The following is a 15,669-nucleotide window of genomic DNA, read 5'->3' on the forward strand; positions in this document are numbered from 1 at the left end:
TATGTTTGTAAAATGGGTTAAAAAAATCCTTGTATTTCCTTAAAGGAGATACACAGAACCATGGCCTCACTTTTTGTTTATAAATGCCTAGAGACCTGAAGAATGGCATAGAAATAGTTTTAAGCATTAACAATAAATCTAAGATAGTAATTTTTATGATTAAAGTGATTCATATAGGTAGCGGTCTGAGTGAATGACCTTGACGTCCGTGACATCACAGCAGGAAGGCTATCGGTCTCATCGCCATTTCCGCTATACTAAAACACAGAGCTAACTGCAACTCCGATCCTCCATTTTGAGCTAATTTATCGCCATGCCAGGTAGATGTGTTGCTGGCTGGTGCAGCAACATGACAGAAGGTGGATTTGTGTTGCATTCATGGCCCAAGAATGTTCAAACTGCAAAGATTCAGATGCATTTTGTGAGAAATTCACAGATTAGGGACCTACGAAGTGGTCTCTCCTCTGCTCTGCACATTTTACTGAGGACTCGTACAAAACCTCTGATATGTTGAGGAGCGTTGGCTATAAGCCTGTATTGAAAGAGGGTGCAGTACCAACAATTAAAGGAAAAGAAAACTACAAGAAAAGGAAAGTAAGTTCAGTTGCACCAGTTCTCCCAGAGTGTGAGCTGAGCAGTAATGGCAGAGTACTCAGTATGGAGAAAATGGAGAATGAGTGGGCCAGTCATCAGATTTCTCCACTGGATATGCTTTTTTTTTTCCTGCTGGATATGCTTGCCTCAGCAGCAGTATCTCGCCCTTACATGGAAGAAGCGAATGAACGAAGAACTGAAAGTCATATTGTTCCAAAACAATCGGTCACAAGCTTGGTCTTCAGGAAGTGAGAACACAGATGCAACTCTCATTTGGTTACATAACAAAAACAACAACACTAATTGTTTACCTGCATTTTGATTAATACATGTAACTTGTATTGTGTATTTAAGTTACCGGTATAAGATTATTTAATTTGCTTCAGAATGTGATTGTCTCAGTTCATCTGATTATTTAATTAGCCTTTTACATTTTATCAGTGAAAATGCATGCATGTACATGTATGTTGCACAAGTTATAACACCTATCCTGTTTTAATGAGAGTCACATGAGACTGTCAGTTCAGTTCCATCCAATTCTCTAGACAGCTTTGTTCCCTGGCTTTATTTCATAAGGTGGGGGCCTCCGTGGCCGATGTGTTACTATTGGATTCACTTTCCGATGGTTCGAACTGATACGGTTCTATGTGTATAGCAGTAGCATGTACACACGCTCCGATTTCAGGACCATCACAGTCAGGTGTATTACTATCTGAGGAATCCGAAGAATCTCCAATAAATCCGAATAAAGAGGCCATTGCAACCACTCTCACCTGCCAAATCTGGCTTTGGTCTATAGCACCGGTTCTCGCTGTGACACCACCCACTCAGGGCTGGCTGGCTCAGTGGGGCAGCTCGAATGCCAACTTTGCAGTCGACTTTAACTCTCAAAAATATATTTTTTTATTCCCAATTATTCAGCATACAAGAGTCAAGGATGGATATACTATCCACTCAGAAATATATTTAAAAATAAAGGTTCTGAGTATCTCCTTTAATGTCTTCCAGTTGCTTTTCAGAAGATTGGATTTTCAGTTTGCTAAAGTGTTAGCTATGGAAGAGCAGAGTTCATTTATTTAAGCGTGTTTCAAGAACTTCATTAACATTAAAAATTCTTATGTGGCATGAAAAAAAAACAAAACAAAAAATTTAACTTGTAATTTAAAAGCTGTAGCCTGCTTATTGAGGTATTTGCTCAAAAATAGTAATGGTATCTGAAGGGTTGAGAAGGCAGAGCACCAGAGATACAGTATGCTTTTTGCAAGCATCGTCAAAAGAGATACTCAGATTACAACATCTTTAGTTACACAATGTTATTTTGGGAAAAACTGTTGACCAACGTCAAGATAAAATAATCACAAATATGATTATGGAGAGATCATGTATTAAAACTGCAAGAAAATTCTATAATTACAGCATTAGACCCTACAGCTGAGAGACTCAGTGTAAAAAGTGCCTTATGCTGAAAAAAAGTAAGTATGCTGAAATTAAGATGGTCTGACACTTTACAAATTCATAACTGTCCACTCTCAAGTCTTTTAATATGAATCAAGTGATATAAAAAGATATCAAGGTTACAGTTAAGAGTTCAGGGTATTATTCATACCTTTTCATAGGCCTCAATCTATTTAAAATCAAATAAAATTCAACTATGTCATTCTCTCTCAGTGGATTTCATGAATATCTCATGAGATCAGGTCATGAGTTCATATATTATAGGCAAAATGACAAAACTGTGTAATGTCGCCTTGAGAAAGTTTTTATTGAGTTGCACATTAGAATGTAAACTGTTGTACATAAATGTAAGAGAAGTAAAATACTGTCTTTGACTGAACAGGATGTTGTCTCATCTCATCTCATTATCTCTAGCCGCTTTATCCTGTTCTACAGGGTCGCAGGCAAGCTGGAGCCTATCCCAGCTGACTATGGGCGAAAGGCGGGGTACACCCTGGACAAGTCGCCAGGTCATCACAGGGCTGACACATAGACACAGACAACCATTCATACTCACATTCACACCTACGGTCAATTTAGAGTCACCAGTTAACCTAACCTGCATGTCTTTGGACTGTGGGGGAAACCGGAGCACCCGGAGGAAACCCACACGGACACGGGGAGAACATGCAAACTCTGCACAGAAAGGCCCTCGCCGGCCCCGGGGCTCGAACCCAGGACCTTCTTGCTGTGAGGCGACAGCGCTAACCACTACACCACCGTGCTGCCACAGGATGTTGTACATTTAAATAAATCTATTGATTATTGTGGCAGCGGGGGTGTGGTCAAGCATCTGTCAGTGAATGGAGGGCAGAGTCAGAGAAGGTAAGCGGTAGTATCACTGCACCTGATGTGAATTAACCTGTGTTTGTGTGTCTCCTCCAGTGACCACGCCCCATAAAAGGAGAGAGCAGAGAAAGGGAGCTCTCTCCCGACCTGAATGCATGTGTGTATGAGAGAGTAAGCTGAAAAGCTATATGTACATACAAAATAAAAAGTTTGTGAGAACTCAGTTCTGGCCTGCCATGCTTCTGTAATACTACGTGCTGAGATACTACCACTTACCTTCCCTGACTCCGCCATCCATTCACAGACCGACGCTTGACCACGCCCCCGCTGCCACAAATATCTAGTATATCTGAATGTTTAATCATTGTGAATGAAGCTTTGTTTGTGTTTCTGAATTGAATATGATAATTATGGTACAGAATAATAAACTAAATCTATATTTATTAAAGATTTTCAGCAAGAAGGTTCTGGGTTTGAACCTCACAGCTGACTACAGCCTTTCTGTGTGGAGTTTGCCTGTCCTCCCCATGTCTGTGTGTGTTTCCTCCAAGTGCTCCTGTTTCCTCCAAGTGCTCCAGTTTCCTCCCACAGTATAAAGACTGTGGGAGGATTAGGTCAACTGACTACTTTAAAGTGTATGTAATCCCTTATTGTAATGCTTTAAAATGAATATATATAGTCAGAAACAAGCAAAATGAATTAATAAAGCAGGGGGGAAAATAATATAAATTACTTGTTATTTTATTATCAAGCACAAAACTATCAATAAATTGTGGCTTCAGGATCCCGGAAAAAGGCAGCCTTGCCCCAGGGCTAATCTCACATGATGTCACGTGTGGAACCCCCGGTTATCTGGGTCATTTTGGTTCATCTGACTCCATGCTTGTTTACTCACTGAAATTGGATCTTGTTGTCGGAATCTTACAAAAATAATGATGGGAAAGCATTGCGTTGTGTTTGGATGTTCAAATCCATATACAACAGAACATTCAGTTCACGAATTTCTGAGAAATGACACAAATCTAAATTGTCAGTAGGTGAGGTTTGTGCAAACGAAACAAGGCAGATTTCGTGTTACCACCGGAGAAGATTCAAGTGGGAATTTGTGAGCAGCATTTCGACAAGAACTGCTATGAAGGACAGATGTTCTTGATGGAACAGATGACAGGCCAGAAATGGAAAAAAAAACCCCTTTTGAAACCAGGAAGTGTGCCAACTATCCAGACTGTCTGACAATGACCACACTGGCACCTGAAATATACCATATATACACATATATTACAAATACATGTAGCTTGGTGAAATATAGATCTACATGTATCAGATATATACATGTACATGTATGTACACTGATATATACTGGTACATCATAGCATGCACAGTTGCACACTATGCAGTTGCAAACAGAGTCTAGACCCACTATTTACCAGTGTTTACTGCACATACAGTAGATCTACACATGACAAGGCCTACTAATAATAAATCTGATTCATCAAGTGTTCATCACCACCAGAACGACCACATGGGAATTACTGGCACAAAAAAGAAGCCCATTTATTTAATAAATGACATTTGATCTGACATTTAGACAGTTCGTCGATTCCCCTATTATCGCCCACTTCATATTTTCTTTCCATAATTACACTGAATAAGTATGTTTTAAAGATTATATTTCTGTATTTATTGAGGTACATGTAAATATTTTCCCTATATTTTGCAGTGACCAGCTTAGAATAAAAATCCACAAACCAATCTGTGTTTCCAGTTCTCTCTGGCTGGTGGTGCGCTATCGGCGCTGAGTGGGACTGTTGTGAACTGAGTGAACTGGCATCTGTTTCTCGTCTTGGGGGCTTGAAAAGATAACTATTTACTCCGGAATATCCTTGATAATCATCTGCCCTTCATCTGACATATAAGAATCCCAATCACTATCAGAATTCTCTCCAAAATGTGATTCCATATCGAGACTGGTCTAACCACTGCTGTGCACATGAACAAAATTGATATCTGGATCCTTGTTACACGTGTGATGTCACACACCCCGTCGGGATCTTCTAGATCAGTCTTGGCAGATTCCGTGAAAATTGGCTGATTTTATTGATTTTCCGTTAATTTATGGCCTTTTGGATCAGCTATGGTTCAAAACCACATGGTCAATCAACATAATGATTGTTGCTTTGTACAAGGAAAAGAGTGGAGTTTAGGGACATTAAATTCACTTTAAATTTAATAAGTGTGAATGGTTGTTCATCTCAATGTTAGCCCTGTGATTGATTGATGACCTGCCCAGGGTGTACCCCATCACTTTGCCAAAGTTAGCTTGGATTGGCTCCTGCTTCCCCTGTGACCCTGACAGATAAGTGATATTCTTCGTGTGCAACCACATGACAAAATAGTGTGACGTATGCATCTGCCACCATGTTCGATGATATACAAATCCAAAATGCCATCTCGTGTGAACAACAACTGTGATGCATCTCTGGCTTTCTCAAAACATGATGATTCTCTGGAGTTCTCTGCCAAGTCAAGATTCAGAGAAAAAGTTGAAACTGGTGGCTTTGACCTGTATATGTTAAAGCCATCTGAGGCTTTATACAGAGGATTTAGCCTCATTACCACCGATTGAAAATCCTGATATTGTGAAATATCTCGTTCTACAAAAAAAAAAAATGCATAAGTAAAACGAAGTTACTGGGTTACTGGAATGGCATTGCTAATAGCTCACCTGGCAAAGTTGACCCACATTGTTCTCCTTGTGTATCCAAACTCGCTAAGGTTTGCACTGCTTCTAATCTGTCTTTCTTGGCAGATCTTTTATTTATCCTGTTGCTTCCTGATACTGTGAGATTTGAGTGTTGGTGCCCAATATGGATTTGTTTTATCGCGTAGGTTTGCTGGTGCTCCTGCAAGGTGAGAAGCAGAGTGTTCATGCTAAAGCTCAAAAGCTCAAATTAATCAGCAGAAAGCACAGCTTTAATTAGCAATGAACTCTCACCAGATATAAAGTGGTCACCGCACACACGGGTGTAATGAGCTTTTTTTCTCAGTTAAGTTCTTAGAAGTTATGTTTTTGAACCACAGCTTATGCATGGCATTCTCTGGACAGGTCTTCATCTGTTTTTAATTATTTTGGGAATTCAGAAGAACTGTTTCTCTTTGTCGCATTATTACTGCAATTATATCCCACACACAAAGTAGGTATTGTCTTTCTTCAAAGGCAATGAAATCAAAAGAAAATCACAAAGTGTTGCAGCAGCTTATACGTAAAACGCCGCTATCCTGGTTGTTGTTATCATCCAACATGGTGCACTTCCAGTTTGTAAAATAAGCGTGATGCTGCATACACACGAAGAATACAAAATGGATGGATGAATGTTCAAATTATTCTGTTTCTCAATTTTTGCATTAACTTAACTTTGCTTAACTGAAAAAAAATGATAGCTTTAGTGGTATTCAAGTGAAGATATTTTGAATATAAGAAACACATAGCTAATATTTCTTATTATAAGATTATTATATAACAAGCATAAGACCATTAAGCTAGACTTATTGTGCTATTCGACTGGAAGATAATTTTGCTTCTTTCTAGAAAGAAGCACTTGAAGCAAAATTATCTGCCCAAAGAAGAAGACAATTGAAATTACAAGGCTGGAACAAGTAAAAAAAAATCTAGAAATAGGCTTAATAATCATATATTTGTTTAAAAACAATTGAATTAAGATGATTTATTCATTAGTATCATTAGTTTAATTTGCCTCCATTCAAGATATTTTACATGTTAATATTTTGCAGTGTTATCGTTCCAGAACTAGTCAAAAACCACATAATATATGCCAAGAAAAGTAAAGGTTAATATCATATAGTTTTATTTTTGCCTACAAAATTACAGTATGTTCACTGCAGATTTGATCATTTTAAAAGATCTTGTAATGTAAAGTTCGAAAGCAAGATTAAAAAAAAGACCTCATATAGCCTTCCTTTAAGGCATGAAATTAGGAACAAAAAGGGAGATGGAAAAGAAATGTACGATATTTTATAGGAAACAAGCCATTTAATGTGTTCACGTTTCATTTGTGTTACACCTTTTTAACGGTTACAAAGTGGTAAAATAGTAAATGTTTACATCTTAATAGTGGATTAAAAACAGTTTAAAATTAATCTCCCTTAACAATCCATCCATCCATCCATCTTCTACTGCTTATCTGGATCCGGGTCGCAGGGGTAGCAGCCTAAGCAGAGCAGCCCAGACTTCCCTTTCCCCGGCCACCTCCACCAGCTCTTCCGGGGGAATACCGAGGCGTTCCCAGGCCAGCCGTGAGATGTAATCTCTCCAGCATGTCCTGGGTCTGCCCTGGGGTCTCCTCCCAGTGAGGCATGCCCAGAAAACCTCCCTTGGGAGGCATCCAGGGGGCATCCTAACAAGGTGCCCGAACCACCTCAACTGACTCCTTTCAATGTGGAGGAGCAGCAGTTCTACTCTGAGTCTCTCCCGAATAACCAAGCTTCTCACCCTGTCTCTAAGGGAGAGCACAGCCACCCTGTGGAGAAAACTCATTTTTACTACTTGTATCTGCGATCTCATTCTTTCGGTCACTATCCATAGCTTGTGACCATAGGTGAGAGTGGGAATGTAGATGGACCAGTAAATTGAGAGCTTTGCCTTTTGGCTCAGCTCTCTCTTTACCACAACAGACCAGTTTAGCGTCCACATCACTGCTGATGCTGCCCCGATCCGTCTGTCCAACTCCCGCTCCCCTTTACCCTCACTCGTGAACAAAACCCCAAGATACTTAAATTCCTCCACTTTAGGTAGCATCTCCCCCCTGACCCGGAGTAGGCACTCCACCCATTTCCAGCTGAGCGCCATGGCCACAGACTTGGAGGTGCTGATCCTCATCCCAGCCGCTTCGCACTTGGCTGTAAATCATCCCAGCTCATGCTGTAAGTCACAGATTGATGAAGCCAACAGGACCACATCATCCACAAAAAGCAGAAACGTGATCCTGCTGCCACCAAATCAGACACCCTCCACCCCTTGGCTGCACCTAGAAATTCTGTCCATAAAAGACATGTAGGCCGGTTCGGTAAACTCCCACATGGTGCATGTGGGACTCCGCCAGAGCTGCCCTTTGTCACCAGTTCTGTTCATACGGTAAGTTTTGTGGACCTGGAGAAGGCTTATGACCATGTCCCTCATGGTGCCCTGTGGGGGCATGTTTCGGGAGTATGGGGTTCAGGGCCCACTACTGCAGGCCATTCGGACCCTGTATAACCAGAGCAGGAGTTTGGTTTGCGTTGCCGGCAGTAAGTCGGACTCGTTCCCAGTGCATGTGGGACTCCGCCAGGGCTGCCCTCCCTTAACAAATGTTATAGAAATATTTTGTATTCTCTGATCAGCTTTTGAATCTGGTCATTTTAAACATTTTGGACTTGTATTTTTATTACTAAAATAGTACTAATATATACAGTTGTGGTCAGAAGTTTACATACAGTGACATGTCATCTTGGATATGGATGTCATGGCAATATTTGGGCTTTCAGTAATTTCTTTGAACTGTTCTTTTTCTGTGGCAGAATGTACAGCATACATCTTTAATTAAAAAAAAGACACTAGAATTTGGTGCACAAGTTTTAATTTTCTTTGGGTTTTCTGAAATCAACACAGGGTCAAAATTATACATACTGGGTCAAAAAGTTACATATGCTCACTTAGATTATTAATTCAGAGGTGCTGAAACTTCCAAAATGTGTCACAGAACAGACAGGAGAGGAGATCAAATGCGCTCAAACCACAGTTTATTAATAATAGGGGAAAAGGGAGTTGGGAGAATGTGTGTGGATGAGGTCCAGAGGCAGGGATGGCTGGTGGTGACTTCTGAGGTCTCCCATCCAAGTACTGACCAGGCCCTACCCTGCTTAGCAGCAGAGATCTGACAGGATCCGGCATAGTCAGAGAGCTGTGGCTGTAGGCTGACAGAACTTGGGTTTCAGGCAGTCTCCAAGCGTGCTGTCCCTCAGCAGGCAGGAGTTAGAGAGCAAACTGGAACACAGAGTCACAAATCAGGTAGCAAGATAGGGGACAGAAGGCAGATCAGGTTACCGGGGCTGGAGAGCAGACAGAGTCAAACGGAACAGAAGGCAGGTCAGGGAACCGGGGCTGGAGAGCAGACAGAGTCAAACGGAACAGAACAATTTCAGGAGTCAGAATAGTAGGAACACAGAGCAGGTTATCAGGCTGAGAGTTGCAGACGATCTGACACTGAGGCAAGGGAGAACTGCAGCTTAAATACACCCAGGGGGAAGCAGGTGATCGGCAACAGCCAATGACAGTTACTGAAAGCTAATAAGAGGAAGTGAGTGCGGGCGTGGCCGGTAATGCTGAGTGGAGATGTTACCTGAAGAGAGAAGCCCACAGGTAGGACCATGACAGAACCCCCCCCCCCTCAAGGGATGGCTCCAGAAGTCCCTAGCCACAGATCCACCAAGACGGGTGGGAGGAGGGGGAATACTGGTGGAGGGTCAGAATTCCTCTAACCGGTCAGTGTCCATAGCCTCCACACCCTCTTCACAGTCAGAAGAATCGTCATCCAAGGACCCCCGCCCAGGATTAGGTTCAGTGTCAGGCTCAGGCGCTGGAGCCGGGGCAGGGTCCGGAAGTGGTTCCGCCTGGTGAGAACCCCTACGTCGGCCCCGTCGGATGGAAGGCTGGTCAGGGTGTAGCCGATGGAAGTCGGCGATGAGGGCCGGATCCAGAATCCTTCCAGCGGGAACCCACATCCTCTCCTCAGGACCATAGCCCTCCCAATCCACCAGGTATTGGAGACCCCTGCCCCTGCGTCGTGACTTCAGCAGTTGCCGGACGGAGTAGACTGGGAGGAGGAGGAGAAGGTGCAGCTGGGACCAGCGGGCTCTCGTGCACTGGATTGATCTTAGAGACATGGAAGGTGGGGTGCACTCTCATGGATTTGGGCAGTCGGAGCCGGACAGCAGACTGGCTGATTATCCTCTGGATAGGGAATGGGCCGACGAACCGAGGTGCTAGCTTACGAGACTCCACCTGGAGGGGCAGGTCCTTGGCAGATAGCCACACCTTCTGGCCCACCCGGTAGGTGGGCGCAGGCGTCCTCCACCGGTTGGCACCAGTAGAGTAGCTAGTGACTGACTTGAGGAGTGCAGCGCGAGCTTGAGACCAGGTGCGGCGCCATTGGCGTGCATAGGTGAGGGCAGCCAGGCAGGTGACCTCTCCCTCCTGGCTGGGGAACAGGGGTGGTTGGTAGCCATACACGCAGTGGAATGGGGACAGCCCGGTGGCTGAGCTGGTGAGGGAGTTGTGAGAATATTCCACCCACAGCAGGTGCTCGCACCAGGCCCTAGGGTTGCGTGACGCCATGCACCGAAGTGCCTTCTCCAACTCCTGGTTAGTCCGCTCAGACTGGCCGTTGGACTGGGGTCGGAATCCGGAGGTGAGGCTGGCGGTGGCCCCGAGTAGGTGACAGAACTCCTTCCAAAAAGAGGAGGCAAATTGTGGCCCCCGGTCTGAAACAATGTCCTTGGGCAGCCCATGGATGCGGAAGACATGTTGCAAGATGATCTGGGCAGTCTCCTTGGCTGATGGTAGTTTAGGGAGGGGAACAAAGTGTGCCATCTTGCTAAAGCGGTCCACGATGGTGAGTATGACCGTCATCCTGTTAGAAGGGGGTAGACCAGTAACAAAATCCAGGGAGATGTGGGACCAGGGTCGCATAGGCACGGGCAGAGGCTAGAGCAAACCGGCAGGAGGTCGGCTGGAGGACTTATTTTGGTTACAGGTAGGGCAGGCTCGGACGAAGTCTCGCACATCCCTGCTCATAGAAGGCCACCAGAACCGTTGGGCGAGCAGGTGGTAGGTGCGAGTGGAACCAGGGTGGCAGGCCAGACGGGAGTCGTGTCCCCATTGTATAACCTGGGATTGCAGGTCTTCAGGAATGAAGAGGCGACTAGCAGGGCATGCACTGGGGCTGGGTTGGTCACGGAGGGCTTCCCGCACTCATTCTTCAATGTCCCAGGTCAGCGCAGCAACAATACAGGGGTCAGGTAGGATGGGAGCCGGGTCCTTGGAGGGGGCATCACCCTTCTGGAACTGGCGGGAGAGTGCGTCAGGCTTGGTGTTGCGATATCCGGGCCGGTACGAAAGGGTGAAATTGAAGCGGGTGAAAAAGAGAGCCCAGCGGGCCTGTCTGGGGTTGAGTCGTTTGGCGGTGTGGATGTATTCTAGATTCTTATGGTCTGTCCAGACCAGGAATGGGACTACGCACCCCTCCAGCCAGTGGCGCCATTCCTCCAGGGCGAGCTTGACCGCCAGCAGTTCCTGATTGCCGACGTCGTAATTGCATTCGGCCGGCGACAACCGGCGGGAGAAGAACACACAGGGGTGGAGCTTGTTGTCATCCACAGACCTGTGTGAGAGCACTGCCCCGACTCCCACATCCGAGGCGTCCACCTCAACGATGAATTGCCGCTCCTCATCAGGCAGCCGGAGGACGGGAGCAGTGGTGAACGGAGCCTTGAGGGTGGCAAAGGCTTTGTTGGTGGCCGGAGTCCAGGTGAAGGGCTGTTTGGTACTGGTCAAGGCAGTGAGGGGTGATGCAATGGTGCTGTAATTACGAATGAATTTCCTGTAGAAATTTGCGAAGCCCAGGAACTGCTGAAGCTTCTTCCTGCTCTCTGGTACTGGCCATGAAGTAACTGCAGAAATTTTGGCAGGGTCCATCTGGATGCTCCCTTCTGCCACGATGTACCCCAGGAACCCCACAGACTTGGCATAAAACTCACACTTCTCTGCCTTGACGAAGAGGGAGTTTTCCAGGAGACGACGGAGCACTTGCTGGACATGCTGGGTGTGTTCGGACAGGGTTTTAGAGAAGATCAGGATGTCATCGAGGTAAATGAATACGAACTTGTTCAACATATCTCACAGGACATCATTCACCAGAGCCTGGAATACCACTGGCACATTGGTAAGGCCAAACGGCATCACCCAGTATTCATAGTGACCGGTGGGGGTGTTGAACGCAGTTTTCCACTCGTCTCCCTCCCTTATCCGAACCAGGTGGTAGGCATTACGGAGATCGAGTTTCGTGAAGACCGTGGCTCCCTGGAGCAGCTTGAAGGCAGAGGTAAGCAGTGGGAGAGGGTATCGGTTCTTGACGGTGATGTTGTTGAGACCCCTGTAATCGATGCAGGGGTGCAGGGACCCATCCTTCTTTCCCACAAAGAAGAACCCAGCACCGGCGGGCAAAGAGGATGGACGGATGAGGCCGGCAGCCAGAGAGTCACTGATGTAGGTCTCCATCGCCTTCCTTTCCGGGGCGGACAGAGAGTAGAGACGACCCTTGGGTGGCGCAGTGCCTGGGAGGAGATCAATGGTGCAGTCGTAGGGCCGGTGAGGAGGCAAGGAAGTGGCCTTGGTTTTACTGAATACCTCCCGAAGGCTGTGATAACACGCTGGGACATTAGTGAGGTTGGGGGCAGAGCTGGCAGGTGGAGTACGGGTGTTTAGGATGGCGGCTCATAAGCAGGTCCGATGGCAGTCCTTGCCCCATTCTTTTATCTCTCCAGTGGCCCAGTCGAGGTGAGGACTGTGCTGGTGGAGCCATGGATAGCCCAGGATGAGAGGTTGGCCGGGGGAATGGAGCAGGTGAAATTGGATGGTTTCGTGGTGGTTGCCTGACAGGGTCATCGGAACAGGGGCAGTGAGGCGGGTGACAGTGCCAAGGAGATGGCCATCCAGTGCCCTGGCTGGAACGGGAGAGGATAGGAGGTGGCTTCGCAGGTCCAACTGGCGCGCAAGCTCAGTGTCCATGATGTTAGCCTCGGCCCCGGAGTCCACCAGGGCGGCCAGGGTGTGGGTGGAATCCAACAGACGAAGGCAGACTTGGAGCATAGGTTTCTGGCTGGTGGAGGACTGGATGGTCATAGAGCCCAGCCGGGCCCCTCTTATGTCCGGTGACCTTGTCGCTTTTACTGGGCAAGAGGCAGCACGGTGACCGTCACCCCCGCAGTACAGGCACAGATTGGAGGTGATCCGACACTGGCGCTCTGCCAGGCTGAGGGGAGCACGGCCGATCTCCATGGGCTCTGACTGGTCTGGAAGGCTCGGCGGAGAAACAGCAGGAGACGTAGCAGGGGCTGGGTCACTCCATGCGCTGGTGACTGACTGAGCCTGGCGGGCCCTCTCTCGTCGACGGGTCTGGACCTGGCGGTCTATGCGGACGGCCAGGGCAACAGCCTCATCGAGTGTCGATGGTTGTTCATACGAGACCAGTTCGTCCTTCATGTAGTCGGCCAGGTTGTGCAGAAAGGTGTCCACCAGCGCCTGCATGTTCCACTTGCTGCGCCGGGCCACGGTCCGGAAGTCGACCGAGTAGTCAGCCACTGTTCGTCTGCCTTGGCGAATACACAACAGTCCTCCGGATGCCTCTGCTGACGATGAGCCCAGGTCGAAGACCTTAGTCATTTCCGCTGAAAACAAGGAGAAGGAGGCACACGCCAGTGTCCGGCGTTCATACTCTGCCGTTCCCCACAGGCGGGCGTGACCAGTCAGATGAGTGATGACGAAGGCCACCTTCGCGGCCTCTGACGTGATGGTTCTGGGTTGCAGGTTGAACAGCAGCTGGCAGCTGGTCAGGAAAGCACGGACTTGGGAGGGGTCACCATCAAAACGCTCCAGACTGCTGACCTTGGGTTCCGGGGTGCCGAGTGCAGCAGGAGGACCTCCCGGAGCTGGCACATCAGTGGCGGGTATGACAGGGGCTGATGCAATGAGGGGCAGCAGTGGTTGACTCGGAGGAGCAGTGGGTGCTAGAGCGGTGAGCAGCTGGAGTGCTTGGTCCAGTCGCTGCTGATGATGACCAAGCTGGATCAGGGCTGCAATGTCAGCAGACATCTGACTGACATCTCCCTCGGTGCGCTGCAGCTGGTCTAGGGCAGAGGGTTCAGGCGCTGACTCCATGTGTGTTCAGGTCGTTCTGTCACGGAACAGACAGGAGAAGAGATCAAATGTGCTCAAACCACAGTTTATTAATAATGGGGGGAAAAGGGAGTATGTGTGTGGGTGGGTGAAGGCCAAAGGCAAGAGAACTGAGAGGCAGGGATGGCTGGTGATGACACCTGAGGTCTCCCATCCAAGTACTGACCAGGCCTGGCCCTGTTTAGTTTCTGAGACCTGACAGGATCTGGCATAGTCAGAGAGCTGTGGCTGTAGGCTGACAGAACTTGGGTTTCAGGCAGTCTCCAAGCATGCAGTCCCTCAGCAGGCAGAAGTTAGAGAGCAAACTGGAACACAGAGTCACAAATCAGGTAGCAAGATAGGGGACAGAAGGCAGATCGGGTTACCAGGGCTGGAGAGCAGACAGAGTCAAACGGAACAGAACAATTTCAGGAGTCAGAATAGTAGGAACACAGAGCAGGTTATCAGGCTGAGAGTTGCAGACGATCTGACACTGAGGCTAGGGAGAACTGCAGCTTAAATACACCCAGGGGGAAGCAGGTGATCGGCAACAGCCAATGACAGTTACTGAAAGTTAATAAGAGGAAGTGAGTGCGGGCGTGGCCGGTAATGCTGAGTGGAGATGTTACCTGAAGAGAGAAGCCCACAGGTAGGACCATGACAAAATGTCTCTTATCTTGCCAAGGCCGAGGTCTCTTAGCTTCCTGTTAGTGATCATGATTGACTACAGCTGGTAGCTTCTCTGTGCCTTCATAAAAAGGGTTTGTTTACAGCACTCATTGGATTGACCAACACACAGTAAAATGAGAAAGTCCAAAGAGCTCAGTGCAGATCTGAGAAAGAGGATCGCAGATATACACAACTCTGGAATGTCTCTTGGAGCCATTTCTAGACAACTGCAAATTCCAAGATCAGTTCAAACAATTGTATTCAAGTTATTGTGAGGTGTAGTCACTTTGCCAAGCCACTTTGCTTCAAGAAACCCCAAACTGTCACCCTCAGCTGAAAGGAAATTGGTTTGGATGGTCAGGAACAACCTGGGAACCACCATGGCACAGCCCTGCCATGAACTGGAAGCTGATGGATCACCGTCTACAGTTCAGATCACCATGGACTAAAAGGCTGCTATCCAAGAAATAACCCCCTGCTCCAAAATTGACACCTTCAAGCTTAACTAAAGTTTGAAGCTGACCACACAGACAAAGAAAAAGCCTTCTGGAGGATAGCTGTATGGTCAGATGAGACAAAGATTGAGTTGTTTGGTCACAATGACCACCATGTACAGAGAGACACTGTACCAGCTGGTGGTGGTGGTAGGATCATCATGGTCTGGGGCTGTTTTGCTGCCAGTGGAACTGGTTCATTGCACAAAGTGGATGGAATAATGAAGAAGGACTACCTCAGAATTCTTCAGCATAAACCATCAGAAACTTGAACACAACTTGGGACTTGGGAGTTACAACAGGACAATGAACCCAAACACGCATCAGAGCTAAGTCGAGTCCATGCCAAGAAAAAAACAAAACAAAATAAAAAACCTAATTTAATTGAACTCTACCAATTCTACCATGAAGAGTTGTGAAATATTCAACCAGAATTTTGCCAGAAGTTTGTTCATGGTAAACAAACATATTTGGTCAAGGTGAATCTTGTAAAGAGACATTTTACCCAAATATTAGGTGTGCTGTATGTATATTTTTGACCCTGTATGTATAATTTTGACCCTGTGTTGATTTCAGAAAACCCAAAGAAAACTAAAACTTGTGCACCAAATTCTATTTTTTTTAAATTAAAGATGGATGGTG

The sequence above is a fragment of the Neoarius graeffei genome, chromosome 20, assembly GCF_027579695.1.
Source record: "Neoarius graeffei isolate fNeoGra1 chromosome 20, fNeoGra1.pri, whole genome shotgun sequence".
NCBI lineage: Eukaryota > Metazoa > Chordata > Actinopteri > Siluriformes > Ariidae > Neoarius > Neoarius graeffei.